At 45.4% G+C, this 22417-nt stretch overlaps 1 protein-coding gene and 1 non-coding gene across 3 annotated transcripts in view; both read right to left on the reverse strand.

Annotated features, from left to right (window-relative positions):
• Sash1 (SAM and SH3 domain containing 1) overlaps nucleotides 1–22417 on the reverse strand; it is a 169557-nt gene that overhangs the window by 101344 nt on the left and 45796 nt on the right. The window lies entirely within an intron of this gene.
• On the reverse strand, nucleotides 1077–1208 carry LOC119822069. The gene has a single exon (XR_005286676.1). It is a non-coding gene; the product is annotated as a small nucleolar RNA SNORA36 family (small nucleolar RNA).

A 22417-nucleotide genomic window follows, 5' to 3' on the forward strand; every position in this document is an offset into this window, starting at 1 on the left:
CATGTAAACCTCCTCAAGTTTCACCAAGTGTTCTGGAGCAAGCGTGAGGGTTGCAGCCTATGGGAAGTAGGACCAGAAAGGAAGGAATCACCAAGCAACTGCCAGTGTTGAGCAAAGACTGGAGAAGTCCTTCAAGGTCATGATTGGAGTCTCAAGGTTAAAGTGTATTTTTGACAGAACTTTAAGAAAATTAAAAGATTCCCCTCCTCTACTGGCTTCCTCGGACCCTGGGACTGGGTCAGGTCCTCCTATGTCAGAGTGTGACCACATTCTTCTGCCAACAAGGCTTCTAGGGTATTTATGTTTAGTTATTCACCATTGTCTCAAGACCTAACCAAGTACCTGCGCAGATCAAGTATCTAATAAAAAAAACTGTTGACTGAATGAATTTAAAAATATTAAAATATAAAAAGGGGGATGCGAAGATCTCATGGTACAAAAAAACCAGTGTGTTACACATAATAATTATCAATGAAAATTTATAAATTCATTTAAATTTAATTAATGAGGTAGATTAATTAATGGTTACAGATTTGATTCATGAAGCAAGAAAAGGGGAGTGTGCCGAAGCTGCACAGCAAAAACAATGACAGAAACACACTCAGTGAAGGGCAGAAGCCACACCATGCTCTATAAATATCTCCTACCACATGTGCCCGGGGTTTTGTTAGGGATCACAAACGGCCACTTGTCTTACTTATCCTGAGATCACCATGGACACCAGAAAGGAGGGCATTGCCAATAAAAGCACAGAACGGTTCTCTTGAAGAACAACTCTTAAATAGTTCCGATCAAATGGTACACGTTAAAAAAAAATCAAAGTGATTGCAGTCAGGTGCTATTCTAACCACAGAAAGAGTGGCAGCAGATGCCCGGGGTTGCCTGCTGGATGCACCTCACAAGACCATGTGCTACCTAAACACCCACCAAGGATCTGCCTCCCCCTGAGGGCACCCCTTAGGTTTCCATCCACAAATCAAACCTGTCTCCGGTTGGATGGGCATCCCACATAAGTCTTTATGTTAAAGACTTGATCCCCAGACTAGGGCCACTGGAAAGTGGTAGATTATTTTAATTGCTTTTGACTAGGACATATATGAATAGAGTAATATTCTCTATTCAGGCATTTCCTTTAGCCACTTTCAATGTCCCAAAGTTTAATGAGAGGAACAGGGGAGCTGCTCTGAACTCAACGCAACACTTTGGGGTGGGGTGGAATCTTGAGGAGTGGTACCAAAGGTGGTGGGGTGGATGGGATAAGGAAAAATGTTTGCCATAGTCTTGGGTATTCGAACATGTGGTCCCCAGCTGGTGGCACTGTCTAGGGAGGTCTAAGGGGTTTGGCCTTGCTGGAAGTAGTGTGTCACGCTTTGAGGTTCCAAAGCTTGGTACCGTTTCCAATGAGTGTTTATTTTCTCCCCACTTCATGTAGTGTAAGCCCTGCTCCCTATTCCTGCCACCATGCCTGCCCCTTGCTGCCATGCCAAGTCCAACGCTTATCCCTCTAGAACCATAAGTCCAAATAAACTCTCCATATATCGCCTTGATTGTCAATGTTCTATCACAGTACAGAAAGGAAACTGACACAGACAGCAACAACTCACTGTGGACATGCGCTCTCAGGGACTGTTAGACCTCAGTCCCCTTCTCTTCCTGTCCGTCGTGCCAGACTCATGAGATGAGAGGATGACTCTGCAGGAGACCCCTGCCAAGCGTGGTGCCAGGGGCCCAAAACAGTGGGTGATTTGATTTTGGGCCAGACCCTCCCTCCAAAATGATGAGCCAAATTAATCTTTAACTTCATCAATTGGATGTCTCAAGTGTTTCATAACAGTAATGCAACTGAAGCTAACATAGTCTTGGTCTTCCTTCCCGCCTGTCATCGACAGCATTTACCAAATGCTTATTGGACACCACACACGGTTTGTAGCACTTCATGTTTTTAGTTAGCTTCCTCCAAAAGTCTGTCAGGTGGGATATTTCACTCTCCTATGTTCACCAAAGAAAAGGCTGAGACAGAGCGAGGTATTACCCAAGACACGTGATCGGAGTAGCTGAGTCTCTGGAGGGCGTCTGATATACGATGGGTGCACAGTCCTCGCTGCTTCGCTGAACCCTGTGGTTGATGACCATACAAAAAAAGGCTTCCTTCAGCTTCCAGGGCCTCTGTCCTCCTCCGCTCCCTAGCCTGCACCCACCCTTCTGCTTAGTTGATTTTCTAAGGCCTTGCTCTCATAATGGTTCAGTAACCCTCCTCTTCTCTTGGTACAGGGATTCCATCCAATCCTTGCTCAGTCTAATACCCAAGTCTCTTCTTCTTGCTACCAGTCCTAAGAAAAGACAGCCATCCAAATAGGGCTGGACTCAGTTTCCCGGCATTATCTTAACCCATTATCTTGTCTTGAAGATCCCAATTGTTTGTACTCAAAGACTCTCCAACAGACATTGCCAAAGGGTGGGTCAGTCTTCAAGCGGCTCTCTCCTTTGTGTTCTGTTCCTATTGGCAAGAATTGACTTTGGGACAAGAAGTAATCCAGAGGCAGAGCACTCGCCTAGCCTGGGTAAAGCCCTGGGTTCTCCCTCAGAAGTGCTACCACAAAGTGAACAAACAAACAACCAGCTTTGTCTGGTGAAGGCCAGGCTTTCCAAAGCATGGCATTGAAACTCACTTTGTAATTGTTCAAGACCCAAAAGGATGTCTCTCTTTGGACAGCCCAACCCTCTTCCCCCCCAAAACAAAGATACTGTCCTGAGCCAGTGACACGCAAGCAGGGGCCCCTTTCTGGACGCCACAGAGGGGGCCCCTGCCACCTGTCAGAGGGCATGCGGTTAATTGGGTGACACTTGTGAAGGGCTTTGCGACACGGGGCACACATGTCCTCCGGGATCTCACACATGGCGTTCCACACTGCAAAATCCAGGAGCTATTTTTAAAATCCACCAGTTGAGCAGAACTTACAAGCGCCTCCTTCTGCGGCCCACGGTAAATTCATCATTCACTCCCTGAGAAAGAGTACCCCCAAAAGTGCTCATGACTGTGGGGTGGTGCTGGAAAAGATAGAGGATATTCACACACTACACACCCCCAAAGCAGCAGCAGCAGCAACAACAACAACAATAAAACCTTAGGAAGTTATACTCTGTGTCAAGGGTTTTGGGAAACCTTGAAGGGTTTGCTCTGTTTCATGGATTCTTTTGACAACAAGCAATTCCTGGGGGAATGAGGGAAGAACCATATGGATGTCACTTATACATAAGCCGGTGAATCACACTTGTGGCCATCCCAGGACATCCAGGCTCAAGAGGCTTCGGGGTGGCTCACACAAGAAAAAAATCAGCCTCCCTAAGGCCTGGCTACACTTGCGGGGGCAGTTAGGCCAAGTGTCTCGATGGGTGTGGCTTTAGGTGTGGTATTGCTTTTACCTACCAAACCATAATTACACAAAAGCTTTCCTGGCTTCAGGAAAAACCAAGGGTTTATTTTTAATTAATGAGGGCAGGCCCCTAATTCCCTCTTTCAAAGAGCTTCCTCTTTCTAAAGGGAATCCTATGAATTAGTGGGGAGGCTTAATGAATTGCCTTCAGCTAAGAGGTTTGAGGGTAGTCCCCCAGAATGATGTTTGTCCAATGACAGAGCAACCGATGGCTGCCCACATTCTACCTGGCTTCTTCTTTAATACGGACAGCACACTGCCTCTCTGGTGATTGCCCTTGTTTTCTCAGCTCTTGAAGTCTGCAGGGACAGGTACTAGCATGCTCCCAAACTCTTTTGGGTTTATCTTTTACTGTCTGCACCCTCAGACAGCACTTCCATCTCACGAGGCTCCTAGGCAAACCTGAGTCATGACTCACCGCGAACTTCAACTGTTGTGGGAGAACAGTTTTGTGTGGTGCCTAATTAATATAACTCCTTCAAGTTTTGCTTTATGGGTTTTGCTTGCTGCCTCAGATGTGTGACAAGATAATAGGGACTCTTTGGAGAAAAAAAAGTCTGTCAAGCAAATTTTAGCAAAGTCAGGCTCTTCCTAGTGCTTGCCTCTTAACTGAGAGAAGAGAAGACATGAGGACAAAGCACCCAGGTCCCTTCAGACTTCCTAGACACGTGTGACTAATTACTGACTAATATCAACACCTAAGTTCTTCAGCTGCCAAGCACACGCTAGGAGCAGCACGAACTCAAGAATTCTAAATTCATTTGCCACTGGAAACTCCTACATATTTGTCACCATAAAAATAGGAAAACACGGGCCGGAGAGATGGCTCGGCAGTCTGAGAGGACTTGATGTTCTCCCTCGGGGCCCAAGTTTGGCTCCCGGCACTTGCCTGGCAGCTCACAATGGCCGGTACCTCCAGTTCCAGGGGATCTGACGCATTTTCTGACATCTGCAGGCTCGGGCACGCATCTTGTACATGTGCCTACACACATAGCACATGCACATACACACAGATTTTAACATAAATCAGTCTTGGGGAAAGTAAGAAAACAGTTTCCAATCTGGACACAGTGGTGTGTGTCTGTAGTCCCAGATATTTGGGAGCCTGAGAAGGAAGCATCGGGTGAGTTCAGTTAAAAGCCACGCTAGGTATACCACGGCCAACCCTCCCAATTCCCTCCTTATAAAGCCAACAGCGTTACATCCCACTAAGCACAACCTGCCGCTCGGCTGGGTCCGAGCCTTATGGAGACTCCTGCAGTTCTTATAAGAGTTACTATTGACTGTGAACTTGACAGGATTTAGAGTTGTTAGAGACAGGACTCTGGGCATGTCTGGAAGGATTATCCAGACAGGAGAAGATCACCTTAAATCTGGACTGTAGTCTTTTCAACTGTAAGCAGTACTAACCCCATACTCCCCGGAGCTGTCTTTTATCAGATGTTTTACTGTATTCAACAGAAGTACCAGCACACCTTTCTACTCCGGCTGCAGGCCGTTTCCCAGACCAGGGCTCAGCCCACAATAGGTGTTTAATGAGTGTATGTTGGATATGTTTGTTTAAAAAGTCATTTCTCATAGTTATCACTATTATCATTATAATTCACTTCCTCCTCTTCCCCCCCCCCACCTACCTTTGAGACAGGGCTCCAATATGTAGCCCAGGCTAGCATGAAACTTGCAACCTTCCCATCTCAGCCACCCCAGTGCTGAGACTGGAGTCATATACCAGAAAGCCCAGCTGCTCTTTTACTTCAAGGAGAACCTGAGACCTGAGACACTGAGCCAGCTGCTCACATCACTCAGCTAGGAGGCAGCAAGGTCAGGCATCTACCCCAGGGAGCCCGCCTGCTAAACTCGCTCTAAGCGAGTTCTCATGCCCACTACCTCCAATTGCCTCTTGTTGATCATTTATGACCACAAGTCAGGTTAGATGCCCAGGGTGCAACAATGAAGCGTAGGATGTACCTCTCAGCATGAGCATGTTGCCCAGGTCATTGCCACTCAGATTCCTCCCACAGGTGCTTCTGTCCCCCGTGGCCTGGTTTCACGTCCCTTCTGACTGTGCTGAGGGGCCCTTCACAATTGCACCAACAGCTTCGCTCTTTCCAATTATACAAAGGCTCTTTGCTGGGCCCACCTTCCCCAGAACTCGGTCATTCCTTTATGTCATTCTCCTCATCCAAAACCTCCCCGTCCCCGTGTCCCCTCAGAGAAACAGGACATCAGAGTGTGGTGGGACATACAGGTAATCCTAGCACTTAGGAAGCTGGGACAGAAAAGAACGGGGTCAGCCTGAACTACATACTGAGGTCCTATCTCACAAGAAACAAAGTTAATGAAGCAGCTCCAAGTTCTACTGTAATGATAAGAAACTCTGCCTTTGGTAAGAAATCACTGACCCCAGGTTCACAGGCTAAATGTTTCCCCCCGTCTCTGATTTCCTTTATTAAAACCACAGCAATAATCTGGTTGCTTCCTTCAAAAATGCAGCTTTTTCTTTCTTTCAGTAGTACTAATTTTTCTGTAATTCATCCCTTGTATCGGTTTTGGGGAAGAATCCCTGTGTTGGGAATCCAATAGTCATCAAAGTAGCCATGGCACGAAGTCTACATTGCAAAGCCAAGCACCACACGCGCCCTTGTGTCTTTTTATACCAGTATCAGGAAAGCTTCGCTTTGTTCCTGGAAGCACTCGGGGCAGCTGTGCTGTGCTGAAGAATTCTTACTTCAGGATATCAGCATGTGCCGTGGTGCAGGCTGTAACTCTAGCACTGGGGAGGAGGAGGCGGAAGGACAAGTGTTTGACCACACAGTGACTCTGAAGTCAGCCTAGGACTCAGGGGACATTGTCTCAGAAGAGAAGAGGAGGAGGAGCGATGATCACTCAAAGTTCAAAAGGCATTATTTTTATTAACTAACTGGTTGGTTGGTTGGTTTTGTTTGTTGGTCTGAGACACGATCTTTTTATATAATCTTGGAACTCACTATGTCGACCAGGCTAGCTTTGAACTCACAGAAATCCTCCTGCCTCTGTCTCCCAAGTGCTGGGGTATAAGGCATGCATCACCATTGCCCAGCTACCTTTAGAATTATTTTTATTCCATGCAGTCTAAGGTAGCACCTTTTATGGGTTGAGTACTCAATTAATGTTGGGTGTGAAACTGCATTATGTTAAATTTCAAAAATTTAGTGTCTTGCTATTTTATGTGTTTTCTTTGTGGAGGAAAAACATTAATTTTCTTAGTCCTCAGGATAAACAGTAAATGTTCAATCAATATTTAGTGGCTGACTGAATGGCAGGATAGCACACTAGAAAAAGAATTTGTTGATTTGCTTAAACAAGAAAATACTGACCTGGGAGAACACTTATTCTTATGAGTGCTCCATGGATTTGTGGGCAGAGCCTTCACAGGGCACCGCCGGCGAGCTTGTGGACCTTGGGCGTGTCTGTTAGTAAGGTACTCTTTATGACCCATGTTAGGCCGAACACTTCTGAAGCAATGTGGTTGCGCCGCCACCTTATAAAATGCAGCTTCATTTAATGTGGGATGTTCCTTTAACTGCAACCTTATAATTAAGGCTCTCCTATAGACAGAAATATCATGCTGGTAATTATGGTTCCTGGCTTTATAGGAAGGGAGACGGCCTTTGCCTCAAGAGGCCCAATTCTGACACCTTTAAGAACATCTAGACTATTCGTCCTCTGTCACAATTTGTTCATGGAATCGTGATAAGTGGGTACTGCAAACACTGTTCCCACGACCTTTTCCTCCTCTTCTTCCTCCCCCTTCTTCATCATGTGTACCTCATATTTCAGCGGTCTCTCACGGTGGGCACTCTCAAGGCCTGCTTTACAAATGCTCCCAAGGACTCACTACCCTAAGTGTGTTGACAGCCTCCAGCTGACTGCCACCATGATGGTACCCAGAGGCAGCAAGTGCGTACGTGTCAAACCAGGAGTGTTCTCTTATGGTCCGTGGTAAAAGCAAGTGACCGACTGTCATGTGACAGGTGTCTCATGACTGCCTCCAGCAGTTCAGCTTCATGACAAACACAAGCACATCTTCTTTGAATGTGATGACGGCCAAGGACCACGCTTGGAAATCACCTGTTAAAAGTCCTCATATCGGCCATCAGTGTCAAAATAGCTCATACTATCGGCATTCTACTTTAACTAAAGCCAAGCTGACCTTTAATATTCTGTCATAAAATTTCTGAGCTCGGTGTTTCTGTTCGCATTAATACCTCTAGTTATGAATCTCTCTAACTGGATGTTCGGCTGACATGGTGAGCTGCCCAAAAACCCAAGCCAGCCTGAGACACAAGGGACCATGACATATGGTCTGAGGAGCACAGGGCTGTGACTTAACACTAGCCACGCTGGGTTTATAATGTGAGATGAAAAAAGGAATAGTAAATAATATACAGGACAAAAGAGCAGACGCCATGATATGTGTACAATAAAACTGCCATGGGCATTCAAAAAGAAACGCATCTCTTCTCCTGGAGGAACTAGCGGGGACAAGCAGAGGATGTGGCATCAGAGCGGCTTGGAATAACAAGACCAAGAGGCAGAGATGAGCCACAGGAAGAGGGGAGCTGGGAGAGGGTCATCTGGGATTCATCTTCAAAATGAAACATTTGGGCTGGGGAGATGGCTCAGTGGGTAAGGCACTTGCCATGCAGGGCAAGGATCTGACTTCGAGTTCTCAGAACTCATATTAAGCCAGTGTGGCAGTGAGCATCTGTGACCCCAGTGCTCCTGTAGAGGGGATGGAGGTCGGAAGATCCCCAAAAGCTCATAGGCCGGTCAACCTGGCACACATAGTAAGGAACAGCAATGAGATTCAGTCTCAAAGGTGGCAGGAAAGGAGAATGACAGCCAAGGTCATCCTCTGACCTCCACCCGTGTACACTACCTTAGTTACTCCTCCACCGCTGTCAGGAAACATTGTGATCAAAAGAAAGCCTGGGGAGTGAAAGGTTTTCTTGGCTTTCATATCCGGAATCACAGTCCACCAAAGAAAGCCAGGGCAAAAACTCAAGCCAGGCAGGAACCTAGATGCAGGATCCTGGAGGCAGGAGCTGATGCAGAGGTCATCGAGGAGTGCTGCTTACTGGCTTGCTCCCCATGACTTACTCAGTCTGCTTTCTTATAGAACCCAGGACCACTGGTCCAGATGTGGTCCCACCCATTGTGCCCTGGGTCCTCGCACATCAATCACTAATTAAGAAATGTCCCATGGGGTGGGTTTGTCTACAGCCCAACAGCATGGAACCATTTTCTTAATTGAGGTTATATCCTCTCCAATGACTATAGCTTGTGTCAAGTTGACATAAAACTACCCAGCACACACACTATAGCAGACATGTACACACACACACACACCTTTAAAGTCTCTTGATAACAGAACCAGAGGGAGAATTTCACACACTATACTTTGGATTGGCCGAGGCCTAAACTAAGAGCTTACGTAGTAAATTCTTAAAGACCACACAGAGAGGAGGCTTCCTAACAAAAGCTATAAAAATAATTTTTGAGTTAGACACCAAAAGCCTCACACAAGACAAAAAAGAAAAAGAATTAGACTTCATCAGCATTATGAAAGTTTGTGCCTCAGAGGCCTAGGGAATGACAATCTGGAACAGAAGAAAATATGATGTAGGATTAATAACCACCATATATAATGAATGTCCTCAACCCAACAACAAAATAACCAACCCACTTCTCAAAGGGGGAAAACACAGGTGTAAATACTTCCCCAAAGAGGATCTGTCACCTGGACTACATGAGACACTTTCAAAAACACCACACACACAACACAAAGATGCTGAGCCTCACGAAAATGCAACCCCAAGCCACAATGAGATACCACTCATACCTATTACCATGGTATTGCTTACAAAACAAGCAGAAAGTAAGCATTGAAGATGTGGAGAAAAGGGAATGGTTGTGCGCTGCTGGCAAGATTCAAAATAACAGAGCCACTAGAGAAAACACCGTGGAAGTTCCTCAAAGTGGTGATGGATCTAATTCCATGAGATCAAACAGGCGGCTTCCCAAGAGTATGGGGATGCAGTTAATGAGAAGCGACCATTCTGGGTATATCCCCGCAACAAAATGGATGCAGTAACTCTGATGTACACACTCACAGTCACAGGTAAATGTCAATAACTGAATGGGAAAATACAGTGTATGAACGCAATAGAACTACTCAATATTAGTAAATCTTAAAACAGAAATTGTCGGCTAGCTAGATGGCTGAGAGGGAAAACGAACTTTCCATGCAAGCCTGAGTCATGGCAGAAAGAGAGAACCAACTCTACAAAGTTGCCCTTTGTTGGCTTGCATACATGTGCCCATAGACATAAAAACACAAATAATACTAATGTCTTAAAGTTTATATGTCCATGGAGAGTGGCATGTGCCCATGTAAGTGCTGGGAGCCATCAGAGTCCAGAAGAAGTCATATCCCTTGGAGCTGAAGCTATAGGCTGTTGTGAAGCACGCTGTGTAGGTGCTGGGAACTCAACTTGGGTCCTCTGGAAAAGCAGTACACGTTCTTAACCACTCTCCTGCCCCCCTAAAAATAAAATATTTCTTAAGAAGGAAAATGTGAGAGATGCTCCAGCATGAATGAACACTGAAGACATTGCACTAAGTGAAATAAGTCAATCAGAGGAGGATTAAAGATTGCAGAATTTCTTTTGGATGTGGCATCTGGAGCAAGGGGAGAAGAGTGGTAGTTGCCAGGGCTGGGAGCAGGGTGAAGGGAGAAGTTGCCACATCAGAGGAAAGGGCTTCAGTTCAGAAGGGGGAAAAAGAACTCTGAAGGAGGGCAGTGCTAATCTTTGCATAGCAGCATAAAAAGCACTTAAAAATGGGGATGATGGGGTTGGGGAGCAGCTTGGTGGTATGGTGCTTATGGGAGAGGGAGTGTTGAGAGAAGAAGAATTAAACTCAACCAAAGAATTCCCCTCCTTTCTATCCCTACTGAGGTCGACACCTTCTAGACTGCGCCCCCACCCTCTCCACTACCACGCTCCAGCTCCATGCTGTCCAGGACGCTCCTGGCTCAGAGGCCACTCCTCTCTGCCTTACTGGCCTGGAAGCCTAAGCCATCTTTCTTAGTGTCCAACAAGGCCTTGGAGCATCCGTGGGCTGCCTCAGCTGGGAGCAGCCACACAGAAGAGTGGTTCAAGCAGGGACCTTAGGAATCTGTAAGCAAACAGCGGCACTGTTTAACATAATGCACTAAGCAAATGCCAAATGACTCCTTTCTTATCTCTTGCAGTTCAGAAGCAGGCTTTCCTCCTATCTGAATCGCTCACACCACGTCCCTTAATGAAGTCTTTCAGGAGTGTTCTTTGAAGCTCATCTGGCCAAAACTAATAAGCAGAAAAATAAGCATGCTGCTGAAGAGAGTCAAACTGGAGTCAAAGGAAGGCGGTGTTCAATCAACACTTTTACCTCCTTAGGGCAGGCCAGGGGACGTGCACCTGGAAATGAGAAGAGTGACCCCCTGGAGTGATCTACAGTCCTGTCATTGTCCCATTAAAGGACCTGGCTGTAAGGCACCTCTTTATCAGAGAAAAATATCTCTGCGGTGGCCCACGGAAGCTTCCCGCAACACTAAACGAGATGGGGATCATAAGAGTACACTGTTGATGTGTGGTTTCTCTTCTTTCTGTCGTCTGTTCTTATTTTCTTTTACACACTGAGTAAAGTCAGCGAAAGTGAGAGTCACAATGTCAGTGTAAGTCACAAGGCCCAGTCTTCCTCAAACTGTGCTGGATACAGAACTTGGTCACTACTTAGAGCAAGTTTCTGTAGGGAGATGGAGATGGCGACCTATGTGAAAAACAAAAACTGTACAAGCTTCCAGGGTGGATGAAGAAGGACAGTGGGAGCCAAGTCTGGAGGCTGCTTGCACTTGACCCATGGAAGAGAAGGCGGCTAGAGGCAAGTGTAAGACAGGAGGAATGAACCCGGAGGGACGAGGATGAAGGGCTGTAGGCAAGAGCAAGCCAGGAGTGCGCTGAGAAAGGATGAGAGGAGGGGACACCGGCGCACAGGCTGCCCTCATAAACGTCTCCCTCAGCCAGGCTGTAACCAGAGAGAGTAGAGCCCTGGAAATAGAAGGGCTTCCAGCCTCCTCCCAGACCTCTCACTCTGTAATCATGGGGGAAGGGGGGGTCAAGATGGGAACAAGGGATCCTCTCCATTCTCCTCCTTTCCTGCTTTCCTTCTCTTTAGAATACTTCCTCCAGTCTACCTGTATCTGCTCACAGCTCATACTCACCACACACCCGCTCACACACACCACACCACTACCCCATCCCTACACACACTCGCTCACACACACCACGCCACTACCCTATCCCCACACACACCCGCTCACATACACACATACACGCACACGCACACACACACATACACACGCACACACACCACTACCCCCCTCCACCTCCACACACAGTCTCAAGCTGTGAGAATGAAAACACCAGAGCTCCAGGAACAGTTAGGCCTGTGAGCTGTGTTAGCTCCTGTCTAGGGTGTGCAGTAGAACGGGAACAGAAAGCCGGAAGAACACCTCATGGGCAGTGGACACAGTGAGCCGAAGTCTCCTCAATTATTTCCAGTCTGTGCAGCTTCTAACACAAGAGTGTTTTCATCATCTCTGTGTTAAAAACAAAACAAAACAAACAAACAAAAACCTCAAGCTGCTGTTCTGAGAGCTCGCCATTCAGGGACATAATGCTCACCTAGTATGCCCCAGGCTGTGGGCTCAATCTCCAGTATGCCCTCCTTGCTCCCCCCAAACACTAGCAGGGAGGAGGTGCATGCAGCACCAGGAAGAGATGGAGGGTATGCTGGAGTGCCCTCACGTAAATACATTTTTCTCCTATATTTTAGTTTTAAGGGTTTTGTTCTCGCTGAATTCTGAACATATACACTTTGATATCCATTATAAGACAACAGCCTATATCTTAGAACCACATTAAAAAATAGGTTAATAGAGGCAACCCTTAAAGCATGAAAGAGCTTTTTATTAGCTAATATACTTTAATTGGGAGCCTTTCCTCCTCTAATTAGATGTGTGAACCTCAACATATTTTACATTTTTATTAGCCAGAAGGTTCATCTGTAATACAGGCCCGTCTTTCTTGGAATCATTAATTCCAAAATCTTTCTAGCTTTAAAATGAGTTTTTCTTATTTTTTTTTAAAACTATAGAATAAGAGAAAACTTCATTTTTTTGATGGCAAAAATCTAAGTAGCTGCCAAATGCATAGTCATTGTCTCTTATTCGGTCAACAAACATTTATTGGTCACATATCCTGTACCAAGGCTTGTTCTACTCTCAGAGAGGCAGTAGAGACAACACATTCAGTGTGTGGTGCCCATAGAAAGGCGAAAACAGAACCCAAGGTACCATGGAATTTTGGAATTAGCAAAATGTTGTACATTTTTAAGAAAAGATTACAAGCCACTGAATTGTATGCCATAGGGGAGAAATTTTATGGGTTATACCTATGGAAGTTTGGGAGGAGATGTGATATGTTTTTATGTGACAGATATCTAGTAAATGTCTTCTAAAACACAGGATCAGAGTAACACTGAGTAGCACCGGCCTATAATCCCAGCAATTGTGAGGCAGAGGCAGGCAGATCTCTGGGAGTACAAGGCCAGCCTGATCTTCAAAGTGAGTTCCAGGGCAGGCTCCAAAGCTACACAGAGAAACTTGTTTATATGTATATGTGTGTATGTTTATATATGTGTATGTATGTATGTATGTATATATGTATGCATGTATGTACATATCTTGTACTGAGCTCAAGATTGCCCGGAACTACACAGTGAGACAGAGGCTCTATCAATCAAATAACCAATTGATCCATCAACTATAGTATTTAATGAAAAGATATCTACTTAAACAGAGATGAATGTGCAGATATAAAACCTTAATCATTATTACAGTTGGCATGAACACTGTGTTTTCAAATCCAGCTCTGTTACACATCCAAAGTTTACCTGCATGCGTTGGTTCTGTTCACTGCATGGCATGAGCAGGGAATTACACAAGCTGTCCCCATCCTTAAAGCACATCTTTTTACAGAGTCCCGCCCTTAGACAAGGGGACTGCTCTCAGGGACCATTCCAGCCAGACTGTCCCTTTCATTCACGTTGTGACTCTCATCTTTGTCCCATCTTCCTAGGGATTTAATCCATCTCCGTGGGAACAGGAGAGCTAGGGACTGGAGTCTGCTCTAAGTAGATCCCAGTCCAAGTGTGACTAACCTGATCTCTATCTGTGAGTGTCTTGTCCCATTGCAACACGACCTCCCGACGCATGGCTGTACCTCCTATTGTTACAAAATTAAAATTACCAAATCACTAAAACACATCAGAACACCGCTGAGTGTTTGGTTTCCTTTCGTCATGTTCCTGTTTACCAACACTTATTCTCAAGTGAAACACTGCATGACATCATTTGCAGTCTCAACAAGAATTTTTACGTAATGTACTAAAAATCACAACATGAGGGGGAAAGAGGACCAAAGCAAAACATCTATAAAATGGCATTTTAAAAAATCTGTTACTTTTCATGCTAATTAATTAGCATAATATTTTAGTTAAAATATTATGGAACTTTCTGAAATTAGGTTGCCTTATTAAATAAACTTTGTTTTCAAGAAAAAGGTTACAGGGCCTGCAATATGACTCAGCTGGTAATGGCTTAGTACTTGCCACAAAGCCTAACAACCTGAGCTTGCCCCCTAGGACCCATGGTGGAAGGAGACACAACAACTTACAACTTGTCCTCTGAGTGCCACATGTATGTATGGAGGAGGTGCATGGGCATGGGCATGCGTGTGCACGCGCACACAGAATAAACAAATAAATGGAAAAAGCAAAGGAAAACAGTTTAAAAATAAAAAGCTACAAGTAAAACCAAAAAATCTTCATCTTATTTCAACTTCTCAAATGGAACTTTCTGAAGTCTGTTTTCAGTTGTGTTCTAAGAGGGTCTAAGAATGTAAGCCAGGCACTGTTACAGGACATGTGTCCTGGGTAGTCTTACGTCAGCTTGACACAAGCTAGAGTCATCTGGAGGGAGAGACCCTCCACCGAGAAAAAGGCCTCCATACATAAGATCCATTTTCTTAACTGGTGATCGATGAGAGAAGGCCCAGTCCACCACAGGTGGTGCCATTTCTGGGCTGGTTGTCCTGGGTTCTATAACAAATCAGGCTGAGCAAATCATGGAGAGCAAGCCAGTAAGCAGTACCCGTTCATGGCCTCTGCCTCAGCTCCTGCCTCCAGGTCCTTGCCTGGTTTGAGTTCCGGCTGTGACTTCCGGTGACGATGAACAAGGGTATGGAAGTATAAGCAGAATAAACCCTTTCACCCCCACATTGCTTTTTGGTCATGTTAGTTCATTGCAGCAAGAGAAACCCAAAGACAGCAAGTCTATAATAAATCCCAGTGTTCAAGAGACCAAAGTGTAAGAGCTACCAAGTCCAAGGTCAGCCAAGGCGTAGAACATAGGTGAGCCTGGATGATGATGATGATGATGAGAAGGAGGAGGAGGAGGAGGAGGAGGAGGAGGAGGAGGAGGAGGAAGAGGAGGAAGATGAGGAGGAGGATGAGGAGGAGGAGTCATGATGTAGGAGTGTTTCTATCTATCTGCTGTTTCATTGGTTAATTAGTAAAGAAACTGCTTGGCCTGATAGGTCAGAACATAGGTGGGTGGAGTAGACAGAACAGAATGCTGGGAAGAAGGGAAGTGAGGCAGATGCTTCAGGCAGTTGCCATGACTCTCCTCTCGGAGATGGATGCAGGCTAGAATCTTCCTGGTAAGCCACCACCTCGTGGTGCTACACAGATTACTAAATATGGGTTAATCGAGATGTGAGAGTTAGCCAGTAAGAGGCTAGAGCTAATGGGCCAAGCAGTGTTTAAAAGAATACAATTTGTGTGTTGTTATTTCAGAGCATACGCTAGCCAGGCAGCCGGGAGCCGGGTGGGAACGCAGCCCACTGCTCCCTTCTACAATAACAAATTAAAAATGGTGTAAGAAACATAGTTTAACAGATTCCTTTAAATTCAGAGTTGTCCCACAGAATTTCAAGGTATGTCAAGTTGTGGGATTCTGTTTGAAGCAGTCTGGAGCAGACTGAGTTCTTACATCTACTTTAATTTTTTTCCTCTTTATTTCTAACATTCCTTACTGTTACGAACAGTTCCCTCCAGCAACAAATTGACAGCCTTTGCTGTGGTAGGCCAAGCATCATTTGTGTGTACTTGTACACAGAGAAAGATAAAACACGAACAGCAATTCCTGTCTTTAGTAAGTGGGTACTAGATATCACATTTCTACATTAGGGTTTTTTTTTTTTAATTTTACAAAAGTATTATTTCACCTTCTGCAATCGGAACTTTAAAAGATTAGCATTTTATAATATTCTCCTTTTACAGCATCACCCAAGGATTTAATCTGTAAATTGAAAGACGACTCTTAGGAGGGCTGAGAGAGGAAAACACAAGGTTAGCACGTGGCAGGATATTCAGGGGATTCAGTACTAACCTCCTTATTCAAATCCCCATCTCTGAAACTTTGAAACTTGCTCCTTGTTAAATCCTATTAAGCCCTGGCCACCTGATATTTAGTCTTTTCAATAACTAATCTCTTCCAGGTATGGTGATGCACTTGGGAAACAGAGGCAAGAAAGATTACTTCAAATTCTAGTGCCTGCGTGCGTGCGCACGTGCGCGCAGGCTCACACACCTGTGAAGGACAGATATACCAATGGTCTGGGCTGGGGGCAGAGTGGATGGGAGCACACCGTGGGGATGAATCATCTCCATTTCTGGATCACTGGTTTTTGCCTCTGCCCAATGGATACCATACACTGTTCATACCCACCCCACAAAGTCATTATGGTAACTCAACAAAGCAAGAGTTATGGAAACCTCATCAAACCTACTGTGCATTTTTAAAAATGTCACATTGGTAATTATCAGCACAGCCTCCTTCACTCCAGTTCCTCGCAGCAAATAAAATACCCTGAGCCTGAGACATGCACAGCTGTCCTAATGAAACAGAATCTATCAATCGATAATTATAGCATCACTGACATGTAAAAGATTCATCAGAAAAACATTAAATAGTAAAATTTCCCTTAAGTTGAAATTCTCCCTTAATAAAGAAATGTTTAATCTCCATGAGCTAAGTGCCTGACTCCAACCAAGAATTCAGATAAAATACCAAAACAGATTCCGACAGATGAAAGAGATCAAAGGAATAGCTCAGAGAAGAGAAGCCCACACCCTGAGGAGAAAGGACAAACACAGACAAATACAAACACCCTTTGAAATCACAGATGGAAACCCGTCTTCCTCTTGGCACCTCTGTTAAGAGAGTCATGCCTCTGCCGCCGCACACGTTATACAAATAATGCTCACCCCCACAAACACATCCAGATGTTCACGAATATTCATGACATGCTTCTAATTTGGTTTGGACTTGTCCTTGATTTATTTTTGATTAAGTTCCATCAGCTTCTGCTGGGTCTATGAGATAAATGGAGTTGCTGGAGCACAAATTTAGACCATCTTCATATTTTAAGTAATTGCAGTCTCTCAAACCACCCCTTATAAATGAATAATTTAGTCACGGGGCCTTGGAATGCCAAAGATAGAAGCAGTTGCCTCACTCCTGAATCTGAACTTTAATTCTGCTGCTAAAGGCATTAAATTAAGTCTCCACTTGCAAAGCAGGACCTGGTATTAGGGGGAAGTCAGGCTCCAAACCGACAGATAAAGAGGGTGGGGACTTGATAGCAACGATTTTCTTTGATGAATAATGCAAAGATACTACAGAAGGTGTGAGCATTGTTCCCTGGTCCTGAGAGGTACCATAGCAGTCCTCTAGTTCTGTGCTTTCAGATTCGGAGCACATGGCTGAAACGCTGAATCAACCACTTCCATAAAGCAAGTTATCCCAACAGTTCAAAATCTTGCTTTCCTCCTCTTCAAGCCGGTCGCAGAGGCACGTGCCGTCATCTTGGCATTCAGGAGCCTGAGGCATGAGTACCGCCAAACATTCAAGGGTAGCCTGCTACAGAGCCAAGGACCAAGTCAGTCAGGGCTACATAGAAAGACCCTGCCTCAAAAAGCATAAGTGGATAAAGAAATAAGTAAGTAGAAACCTTGAAACTTCCAAACTAGAAGAAAAGAAAAAGAAAAAGCAACTGCAAATCAAAATCCCCTGCTGCAATGGGTACAATAATCTCAAAAGAGATTTCAAAACGTAGCTGGTCATTAGACGTGGTATTGAGGCTAAGGAGTCGCGCCTCATCTAAAGAGCGCTGATAGTGAGCTTGCCAGGTACGTACAAGGCTTGAGGTTAAATCTCCAGCATTTAAATGGATGGATGAATTGTGTGTGTGTGTGTGTGTGTGTGTGTGTGTGTGTGTGTGTGTGATGGCCAATTAGATATTCTTTTCTGTCAGAGCTAAATTAGGACATCAATCTAAAACATGGATCTTTGGACCAGGAGGTCAATGGTAGCCATGATATCAGCTGCAAAGATCACAGCTCAGCCCCAGGTGACCTCCACACTGGATTCCCTATGGACGTGTCCGAGACCCTATTCCAGATGCTAACTCTCCCCTTGCTCTAAGCAGGACCCTGGAAAAGAGAAGGACTACTTGGGGTAGGTCCATTACCAAAGCTCTCAAATCTGGCCTCAGACTGTCTCCTCGAGCGACATTACAGGCACAGCCTAGAGAACTCCATTGAACTGTCTGAAAACACCCAGGCCTTAAACACGATGATAAAATACCTTCTAAGAAAACAGAACAAGGAAATATTAATTTTGCCTCACAGTTTGAGGGATGTAAGTCCACGGTCTCCTGCTCCTTACCAACTCTGAATGGTGAACTGAGCCTCACGTGGGCGCATGTGTACGATGAAGCATGTTGTCAGGAGGCAAAGACCAGAAGGGGACGGACGGCTTATACTCCCAAAACATGAACCGGAAACCTACCTCTTCCGATAGGTATCACCTCCAGAGTCTCCCTCACTTCCCGATAGGGCCATTAATTATGAGTCTATCAATGATGAGTTAATATGATAAAGTCAGGACCCTCCCGATACAGTCACTTCCAAAATGCCCCATCCATTTACAGCCAAGCCTTTTAATTCGTGAGCCTTCAGGGGACACTTCACCATCAACCAACACATTCCTTTAAATGTTGTCTCATTCCGAGCAGACGGTCTCCAGTGGGTTACAAATCGGACATTTTTTTAAAATATCCTGTAATTAGCTTGTGATTAGCACATATAAATTGCACTCTAATCGTTCATGTTTTTTTTTAAAAAAAGTTAAAAGTAAACATTTAGATCACACTACAATTTTGGCAACTTAGTTTCAATATTCCAGGGCTCCAAAACAAAAAGTCGTGGTCCTGGGTCTTACTGGAAAGGACTGGCAATGCTGCCATGCGCTGCCTGCCCCAGGGAACCCCAGATTTTTCCATGGAGAGGCCTCTTTCGCTTGAGTGTCTTGGCTTTTTTTCCCCCAGCTGATGTGAATTTCCTCGGCATTCAGGAATTCTCTCAGACACATAGAAACAACAAATCCCAAAGTTTTCTCTTTGTGGCAATTGTGCATCTTTAAACATTTTAATCTAGTTTATGTCTGTTTTTCCGTGTGTGTAGCGGATGAATGTGTACTCATGTTTGGGGCCCGGGGGACAGAGTCTCAGGTAGCTTCTTCTGTTGTATGTTTTTGAGGCAGGGTCTCTCACTAAACCAGAAGCTGATTCATTGGCTAGACCAGCAAACTGACTGGTGAGTTACCGGAATCTGATCTGCTTGTCTTCGCCCACTGCCAGCAGGAGGGTTACCAACGCACAACACAATCCTTGGCTTTTGTGTGCCTTCTGGGAGTCTGAACTCAGGTCATCCTGTTTGAGTGGCAGGCGCCTATATAGAATACTTAGCCGTCTCATTTCCTCAGCCAGGAGTTTGTATGTTAAACAGAATACATTTGGGGTAGGCTCTTCTTCCACGCACAGTTAATCTCAGCGACCCAAACTAAAACCAGTTTCTGATCACTTGTGAGCAAAGAGATGAGGTTGCGGGTGTGTTTTTGAAAACTCCACAGATCTGTCCCCTCTCTGATGAAAGCATCACACGGGTGTCTGTGACTGCATACGCAGCCCGTGAAGATGCCCAAGCCAAACAAAAAGCCCCAAATTCATTGTTGGATTGGCAAAGTCTGCCTTAATAAACAGAGGTACCGTACGCCAAGATCAAACCCGGCACCAAGGGATCTGTTTATGGTGACATTCACTCCATGCAATGCACAAAAACTGCTGACTAAATTGGGACCGGCCATGGGAACACAAATGTGACTTTGTCTGAGCAGAGCCAGAGCAGGGGGCAGTGTCACCATCTGGCTTAAGATATAATGCCTCAGTGTGTTTTGAGATCGAGTGTGCGAATCCCCCAGCAGGAATGGACTTCAGACTCCCGTCTCGGGCCCACTGATTCCGATTGCAATCTGCCAGTCAACAGTGGCCCACAGCTGGAGAATAAGGGCGGCTAACACAAAGAGAAACAAAACGAAAACAAATGCCTTTCACAGCGGCCAATTTCAGAGGGCAGGGGCTCCAGCAGGGTCATTCAGGAGTATATGTAACATGGTTCTCATTCTATCTGATGGAAACCGGAACAGGAACACCAAGGGCACAGTTGTCCCATGGTCTCCGGGCTGGGTGTCTATCCTCGCAACCCCAGTCTCCTACAGAGTAAGTTAGGTGACTTCATGCTCCGTACACTTCCTAGGATATCTGGGAGCTCTGATGCGCAGAAACTAAGCTTTTCCACATACTCTGCTGTCTACATAGAACAGCTATCAACAGAAAACAAGAAGTCCTCACGCAGGTGGACTAAGCATATCCATCACAGGACGCTATGGCAAACAAGAACAAATTCACCTTGGCCCAGATGACCAGGAAGTGGGGAGGGGGTGAATATGGAAATATTTTTGTTTTGTCTTGTCGAAAGGACAAATAGAATACCATTCTGCTTGATCTCTTTCTGCATTTGATAATCCAAGGTCCCCAGAAGAGCAGCATGACCCTGCTCCCACTGTTAAGTTGGGAGGGTAGCCCCAACCCCTGGCATCCATTCCAGCCAACTGGCCTGGAAGTTGCATTACTCTGGACTCCAAATCCCAGCATGCCATTCCCACAGGGTATTTAAATGGACTCCCAGAGGAGAAACATGTGGTTTTCGGGTCTGCATGGGCTCCCTGATTTTCTGTCTCCCCATCATGCACCCAGCCACCCGAGAGTGTCTTACTTAATAAAACAATGGGCATTTTGATTTGGTTTGATTTGACCTAATTGGATTTTTTTGTGCCAGCGGAGTTGCCCCTTTCTCATTTTTTCTTAACTCCCACAACCTTCAATCCTCACTTCCAACTACAGGTAGCACCCAATGCTCTACAAAAGTCTCATATTCCTCTCGACTTCTGACCTTCACCAGACTATGACCTTGACCTGGGTCTTGGGTTATTCAACTTTATGCTCACTTCTGCTGTCAAAACACGTCCTCAACCTTCCCAATTCTTTGGGTTTGAGAAATCCAGGAGTCACTTCCAGGATGCTTCCAAACTTTCCTGCTGAGCCAGGATGGCTCTTCTGCCTTCCATGTGTCCTCAGTCTGCCAGCTCCGCTAGAGCCCACTATACTCTGAGCCCTTTCTGGATAGAAAACACATCTTTACTTGGCATCTCTGGAAGAGCTAAAACACCAAGCAAGTGCAGGCTCTAGGCTCACTAAATATTTCCAGTTGGTTACACACGCAAACAAACTCAGCGGATGCTTATTGGGACGGACATAGCTGTCCACTTAGAGAACTGCATGGCATGCACTATACCGTGTCTGCAACTCTTTTACCTTAAAAAAAGCCAACGGCTTTAAAGAGTCATAGAAGCATTGCAGGAGGAGGGAGTAGAGATGAGACCGGAGCGGCAGGATGCTGGGGACAGCCGAGGAAGGGCGTCATGCACAGGAAATGCATTGTCATGTGCTGTGTATGTGTGTTTGACATTTCCCTAAACAAAAAGCTAAGCTCCCACACCCCTGCACTCATCTGAATAAATATCGCTGAAGCATCAATAGTGGAAACTCTTCAGCACTCCTGCGGCTTCGAAGGTCTGGATTGGGAAGAGGAAGGAAGGAAAGGAAACAGTCTAAGTCACTTAGGGTGGCCTATGGTGTGCTGTACTTCTCTTAACTCTGAGATAGTTATAGATGGGGAAACTGAGGCTTAACGATTAGTAAGTGAAAGAGCTAGAACTTAAACCTTTAAACTGGTGTCCAACTCCCCAGTCCTCCTACCTCAGCTTCCTAGGCACTGGGACTATAGATGGGCACCACCACGCCTGCTTTTATTGCTGCTATATTACTTCAGAGCTTCTGGAAAAGATTGCATTATCTGGGATGGTTAACTTATTAAAACTGAATCTGAGAAAAAAAAAAACAAAACCATTAAAATTTCAAGAAATAATAATTATGCCCTAGAAGCACCCCCACACCAGGGACAGTGGCTTTGGTGTCCCTCTCCAGGGTAATCCAGTGCAATATCTTTATTTGTGTTCCCAGTATTCAAAGACCTGGCTGAGTCTCTGCCTGGCTCCCTTTCTCTTGTACACACCTCACCATGATAACAACTTGGCAGAGACTCCAGGCCAGGTTCTGACAGACACCACCAACCGTCGGTCGCCATAGGTGGAGATTTCTACATCAGCTCTGAGCCACACACACCAAGAACCACACACAAAGTTGTCTTCTGCCAAACTCCGAAGTCTTAACCTCAAAGACACCTTGGAAGCAATTGCTGCCAGCAATAATAGGCCACCACAAGCGTGACCCCTTTCCTGGTCAGGGTGCTGCTTT

The sequence above is a fragment of the Arvicola amphibius genome, chromosome 8, assembly GCF_903992535.2.
Source record: "Arvicola amphibius chromosome 8, mArvAmp1.2, whole genome shotgun sequence".
NCBI classification, from domain to species: domain Eukaryota; kingdom Metazoa; phylum Chordata; class Mammalia; order Rodentia; family Cricetidae; genus Arvicola; species Arvicola amphibius.